Source organism: Gymnoscopelus braueri (genome assembly GCF_963280865.1).
Source record: "Gymnoscopelus braueri genome assembly, chromosome: 13".
Classification (NCBI taxonomy): Eukaryota; Metazoa; Chordata; class Actinopteri; order Myctophiformes; family Myctophidae; genus Gymnoscopelus; species Gymnoscopelus braueri.
In genome coordinates this window covers 45,260,638-45,268,137 of record NC_137615.1, presented here as the reverse complement: position 1 = coordinate 45,268,137, position 7,500 = coordinate 45,260,638, and the positions used below count along the sequence as shown (strand labels likewise).

At 42.8% G+C, this 7,500-nt stretch overlaps 1 protein-coding gene across 4 annotated transcripts in view; it reads right to left on the bottom strand.

The window, feature by feature from the left end:
- LOC308097934 (serine/threonine-protein kinase N2-like) overlaps positions 1-7,500 on the bottom strand; it is a 102,396-nt gene that overhangs the window by 17,798 nt on the left and 77,098 nt on the right. The gene's annotated exons all lie outside the window — the stretch shown is intronic.

Here is a 7,500-nt window from a genome sequence, read left to right as displayed (position 1 = left end):
TTTTCTCGCGACCTATAAAAATGGGTCCGTGACCCACAAATGGGTTACGACCCAAATGTTTGGGAAACAGTGATGTATTGTGTGCACGTGTGTCTGCAGAATGTGTATTCCGTGCGTGCGTGCGTTAATGTCACCTCAGCCAGCAGCAGCCCTTGCGGTTCCAGCTCCAGCTGGACCTGGTGTCTCTGGTTGTCCAGGAAGTCCTCCAGTTTGAGGTACTTGAGGGCACACAGGGACCTCCAGTCCCTCCAGTACACCGCCATCTCCATCTCCCTGGACTGGGAGACACAACACATCCAATGCACATTGTACAGTAGTAGTGGTGTAAAGTAACTACAGTAAGTACATTCACTCAAGTACAGTACTTAAGTACAATTTTGAGATACTTTTACTTTACTGGAGTATTTCCAAATGTCTATACTTTTACTTCTACTCCACTACATCTCAGAGGCAAATAATATCCACTACAGTTATTTGAAAACTTTAGTTACTAGTTGCTTTGCAGATATAAATTATTACATTATAAAACATACATTAACCACTTCAGCCCCCATTTTATACCTAGGCTATTCGAAACTAGACGATCTACAAGCTCACAACGTGTTGCATCGCGACGCGTTGTGAGCTTGTAGATCTGCTGTTCTGCTGTTCTAGGCCCACTGTTATTCAGCATCTACATATACAGCAGTGGTTCTCAAAGTGGGGTGCCGTGCTGTAAGCTTGTAGATCTGCTATTAAAAAATCTGGAAAATGTGAGCAAATCTTTGAATATATTTTTTAAAAAAGCTAACTTTTTTCTTTTTTTTTAAGGTGTATTTTTTGGCTTTTATGCCTTTATTGATAGGATAGTAGTCTGACAGGAAATGAGGAGAGAGATGATGAGTGACATGCAGCAAAGGCCGTCGGGAACCGGACTCGAACCCGTGACGCGCTGCCAGGCTACTTTGGAGCCTAGGTGCCTGGACCACTACATCAGTCCAGGCGAAAGCGAACAATTTTATCACTGATCTTTACTTCTGGGGGTCCCCGCAAAACATTCTTGAGATGGGGCTCCGTGGCCAAATACATATAATTTCTAGCTGTCCTTGACATGAAAAGAAGTTTGAGAAGCACTGCGGTACATGATGGTCTACCTCAGGGATGATGCAACTTTGTTGATGGAGAGGGCCACTATATTTCCACACTCACTCCAGAGGGCCACATTGCATATACTGTCGGGCAGACACCTCTTATCTCTGTATTTAAACTTTTTTCAATTGATGCCGTACTTCGCCATTCTATGTCACACAAAAGTAGCAAAAATAGCCGATCTACAAGCTCAAAACGTGTCGCACCGCCACGCGTTTTGAGCTTGTAGATCTGCTATTTTTGCTTTTTGAATTAGAATCCTGAAAAGTAACACTTTATTTCATTTCAAATGCATGTAGTTATACTTATGCTAACTTTATGAACTTAAATACAATTACATAAAAAAGACAATAGAATTTTAATCATTAACCCATTAACTGCTAGAGGTATTTTCATATTTTTTTAGCCAGTGCCAGAGATTTTTCATTGAAAAAAAAAAAGTACTCAGGAGCCGAGATACATAATTTTTGAGTTTTAAGTTAACAAGGAAGTGGATAGGAGTCTAGATCTTAAAAAATCATATCTCCTTGGTCTTTGGGTCAAATTGAAAAATATATATATATATAAAAAATATAAATAGGTTCGCGTAGATCTACGTGATTGGCAGTGAATCAGTTAAGCTACTAATATAGACTGAAGTAATTAAAGCGGGTCATGTTTGCATGTTTGGAATAAATAAATGTTTGCATGTAAATCAATAACATATCATTGTTCCGATATGAACCTGCAGGCCGCATTAAGTGAAGGTGGGGGCCGCATGTGGCCCCCAGGCCGCCAGTTGCCCATGTATGGTCTACCTACTCTGAGAGTGTACAACGTGTACACTCTCAGAGTGACATTAACAGTGAGGGTATAGTGGGGTGTAGTGGGTGTTGGTCTCACTCTCTCCAGCTCCACGGTGAAGGTGTGGTCCCACGCCTGTTGTCCTACTGTCTTCCACGCCGTCTGTCCCACCACCGTGTTCTCTAGCTTTAGCACCGCACACACCTCCGCTGGACACACACACACACACACACACACACACACGCACGCGCACGCACGCACACGCGCACACACACACACACACACACACACACACACACACACACACACACACACACACACACACACACACACACACACACACACACACATGATGCGACACGTTGTGAGCTTGTACATCTGAGTGTTTGTTCAGTAACAGGGGTCCCCCCCTGTCTCTCCAGCTCTTAACTCATTGACTGCCAATGACGTGTTTTGACGTGTGTCAATCCAAAGCTCACACCGCCAAGGACGTGTTTTGGCGTGTACTGGCGTTTTCAGTGTTTACGCTAGATGGCGCTCTCTTCACTAACCTATGAGTCACCATTTGACTCCCAGTGAAGCAGGAAATCACGTGACTGCAAAAAAGACAGCCACGTTCACACCCAATGGATCTAATGGATTTGGAAAAATGCCCTTTTCTCTGCTCTCTTTTGCTTTTTGGCAAAAACTACTTCTACTTTCAACTGCCAATAACTTTTTTTCATCGGTTTTACGAGACTCGGATATGTCTTGTATGGATGGATCGTTGTGAAGGCTATGGACAACGTTTTACTCTGGCGTTAATTAGTTAAAATTGAAGCTGGTAAATGGGTACTCTCTCCTGATTGGATAAAATTGGCAAGCCACCTGAAGATGTATTTTCTGTCTGTCTGTCTGTCTGTCTGTCTGTCACTCTGTTCATGAATTTGCCCAACAGAGGGCGCTGAAAGTGCATTTAACATGTTGTTAGCTTGTAGATCTGTTCTTCACGGCAAAGACTGTATCAAAGGGGGGTCCGTGGCCTAAATGCATAATCAAACTAGGGGTCAGAGAATCACTGGTATAAATCAGTGGTTCTCAAGCTTTTTAGGCAGCGACCCCCCAAAATAATCATATTTGAACAGGGGACCCCCCACCCTGACAAGCACTTGGATTTATAGGAGTTGAGGCATTACATTTAGTTTGACTCGGTTCCACAGATAAATATTGTGAAAATAGCAGATCTACAAGCTCACTACGCCTCGCAACGCCTCTTTCTTACATTATTTGACAATTTGGCCAATGTTTCACCAGTTTTTAATAGTATAGTTTGTTGATTACTGTTGATGCACTTATGGTCTTTTTTATATATACACACACCGGTATATAAAATATTATATTGGTCTTAAAAGTCCTTAAAGGAGTTGTTCACCCAAACAATTACTGTTTTGTTTTTGTCGCATTCCTGAGCCAATAAATTGAGTCTCCTCTTTGAGTCTCCGGTAGAGGAGACTCAAGAGAGAGAGAGGTATGCATGGGTTAAGAATGCGACCAAGAAAAAAAACCTCCATAAATTCAAGGCTTCATGGGGTGTGTAATAAATTGATAGAAAATAAGTCATTTTTTGGGTGCACTACTCCTTTAAATTGCCAGTTCCCTATCATCTGGGGACCCCCTCCCCAAAAAAAATGAAAATCATGTGGGCACCCCCCCTGTGGGGTCCCGGCCCACAGGTTGAGAACCACTGGTATATAAAAGGAGGCTTCAGGGATGGTGTGGTGACTCACAGGAGAGCTCGTCTGTCTTGCTGGGGATCCTGAGGCTCATGCTGCTGGTGCTGCGGCTGTACAGACCGCTCAGCTTGAAGGAGGAGCGGCCGTCCCCCCCGGCGCTGTAGGAGGGCAGCACCACGGGGGTCCCCCTGCTCCGCCCCGGGACCGACTCCAACAGACCCACACAGCCCAGCAGACGCACCTGGAGGGTACCTGACGACACTCACACACACACACACACACACACACACACACACACACACACACACACACACACACACACACACACACACACACACACACACACACACACACACACACACACACACACACACACACACACACACACACACACACACACACACACACACACACACACACCACAGGACAGGAGGAGAGAGAGGGGAAGTACTTTACTTTACTCTATGTATTTATTTGGTCGGTCTAATGCGTGAGGAGACCCGTGTTTTTTCAATTACTTTTTTCATTTATTTCTTATAATGTTTTAGGAAAATGAAAAAAATTATAATTAAAAAATAAACATAAATAAATGACATGTCATTTTTTTCTTATTAGTTTTATTTATTTTTTTTACCAGTGAGCGGCGAGGGCTTGCTGAGCGTGCTGTACTGGTTGTGCATGTAGGGGGCGCCGTGGAGCGAGGAGAGCGAGGAGGAGGAGGCCAGGGCCAGCTCCTCCTTGATGAGGCAGGCCTTGGGGTGGTCCTCCGGCAGCTCCACCAGGCGGTGCTCCAACGAGCCCCGCAAGAGGTCCAGACGCTGGGACGACTCGCTCAGACCACACTGGGCCTGGAGGATGCACCACGGGGGCAACGGCATGGCGGGGGAGAGAGAAGACACAGCAATGAGACTTTTAAACTACTTAACCCATTAAGACCCGGGAACGCATCTGTGTCATTTTTATTTAAGATTTCTTTGGCTATTCAAAAATAGCAAAAAAGCTTATATGTGCTTGTAGATCTGCAATATTTTTGAAAAATCATGAAAATGTGTGCAAATCTTTGAATATATATAAAAAAAATTAAGTGAACAATTGTAACTCAAGTAGTAACAAGTAGCAGATTTACACAGATCTGCAAGCTGGTAGATCTGCTACTTTTGCAACTTTTGAATTTGAATCCTGAAAAGTAACAGTAACAGAGACGATATATGTAGCTAAAATCTAAAATGACAGAGATGCGTTCCCGGATTGAATGGGTTAAAGGTAGTTTAGAGTAAGTGATATATAGTTTGGGTTAAAACGCAACGTTTTTGTTAAAAAGTTAAAGCTCTATATTCTGATAGTAATCATTGCTATAAAGTGCTTGTTCAGTAACAGGAACAGGGGTCTCACCATCTCTCCATATCTTTAGTAAACAGAAAATACATTTTCAGGCAATTTTATCCAATCAGGGGAGACTAACCATTTCTCAGCTTCAATGTTATGTTCCAGTTCTGCTCATTTCTTTGTGTAACAAGAGCAACTTTCATTGAAATTAATAGCAGGGGGGCGGGGCAGTCCGCCCTCTAGATATATTATAACTATGCTTCACACACACACACCCACACACACACCCACACACACACAGCGTCTCTGTGCATCCATTGAGTCTGACCTCGGCTATAGCCTTCTTGTCCTGGACCTTGCCCGTTCCCAGCAGCCTCAGCATGTTCTTGGCGCCCTCCGCATGGCGTGCTCCACGCGGTAGTGATGCCACAGCTCCTCCACCCGCAGCTCCACCCCGCACATGTCTGGCTTACCTGAGAACAGAGGGGGGGGGGGGGGGGAGTCAATCGAATGGTTTCTCTAGACCAGTGGTTCACAAACTTTATAGCTCAAGACCCAAGAGAGAGATTTGGACATTTTGCCCGGGACCCGAACTAGTGAAACTAGCAGATCTACAAGTTCATAACGCGTCGCTTCGTGCGTCGCGTCGTGAGCTTGAAGATCTGCTATTTTCACTAGTTTGGGAGTGTTTTCTCTATTTCAATTTTTTTTATTGAATTATGGAAGTACTTGGAAACATGTTGGAATTGTTTTTATTGTGTTTCAGTAAGAACAATAAAACAAGTGTTTTCACAATTTCTTACTTAGCTCATTTCCTGCCATACTCGCATAAAGTCGTTCTATTAAATAGCGCACTTCTCCGCCAACTCGCATAAATGCGTTCTATAAAAAAAACTAGGCACGCTGTTTTAGGCACCGTAACACAGCTCTGGGATGATCCATCGTCATTGAGAGAAGAAGTATGTGGATGTGACATCATTCCAAAAAACGTCACTTCCACCCGCCCTGACTATGGGATTTTCAGAAAAACAGCTGTAACTCAGTTGCTGTTTTTTTGCATTGAAAACCACTGTTTTAATTGATGAAAAGTTGTGGTTTTTGCTGTTTGAACTTTTTAAAATACATTGAAATAATATATATATAAATATATATTTTGAACGTAGGAAACACAAAATAGAGGATATTTACTTGCGACCCATAAAAAATGCTCTGCGACCCAAACATGGGTCCCTACCCACTGTCTGGGAAACAGTGCTCTAAGACTGCTAGATTGTCACTTCGTGGGGACCCCCCCAAAATCATCAGACCCACAGGTTGAGAACCACTGCTTTAAAGGGATATTTCACTTTCAAAAAAACTTTTGGTCATTTTATCATCTACCGTTGTGAGCCCCCCAGACAGTTTATAAGTTGCTTGATTCAGTATTTAGATATTTGATATTCATTTAATCAGACACGCCCCCTTCCTATACAAACCCATTGTAACTTCAAACTCCATTTTAACCATGTTAGATTCATCAAAAACACCCGTCCTTGGTTCTGGTGACTCATACCGCCCCCCTAATACGCGAGGGGGCCGTGTTTTTTCAATTACTTTTTTCATTTATTTTAAATATTTTTTTTGGAAAATGAAAAAAAGAAAATACAATAAGAAAATAATAAATAATAAATGAAAAACATTATAGGAAAAACACGGCCCCCTCACGCATCAGGAGGGCAGGGTGAGTCACCAGAACCAAGGACGGGTATTTTTGATGAATCTAACATGGTTAAAATGAAGTTTGAAGTTACAATGGGTTTGTATAGGAAGGGGGCGTGTCTGTTAAAATGAATATCAAATATCTAAATACTGAATCAAGCGACTTATAAACTGTCTGGGGGGTTCACAAAGGCCTGAGTAGATGATAAAATGACCAAAAGTTTTTTTGAAAGTGAAATACCCCTTTAAACCCCACTCCATAGCGGTTGGTTTATACCCCAGATATGTGTCCAAAGTCTGGCCTGGGGCCAATTGAGGTACAAAGGGCACCTTTTATGTGGTCCGCGGCTTCCTTCCTAAAATCTCTTGCCAGTATAGTTGTGAAATTCATACATTTCACAAGAGTTTTTTGCAAGGGTTCCTAACTGAGTTGTTTCATCCTCATAAGGTGCGAAAGAAGAGGCTATTTTATCAAAATAAATTGTAGAGAACTTTTCCCACCTGGTTACATTGTGGCTACACTGTCATTTGAACAAAAGACAATGTATTGGACTGTAACAATAATAGCAAATGCAGCAACAAAAAAGAAAGAAGCTGAATTGCCTTGTTTTGTTCCCAGCACCGATGAGTGGCTTCCAGTACATTTAGCTACACTGCCATCCGCTGTCATGATGAGCAGAGGAGCATTGGCTTCTTATAAATGGCTCGATAGATGGGATTTTAACGTAGCTGTGGTGGGTGCCAGCACTTGGCTTCTAAAAAGAATGCTTATGATATGTGTTTATAATGTACAGGTAGCTGGAAGCTCCGATGGAGGGCTCGTCTGAGGACGACCTAGAGAGCTGTAGTTTTA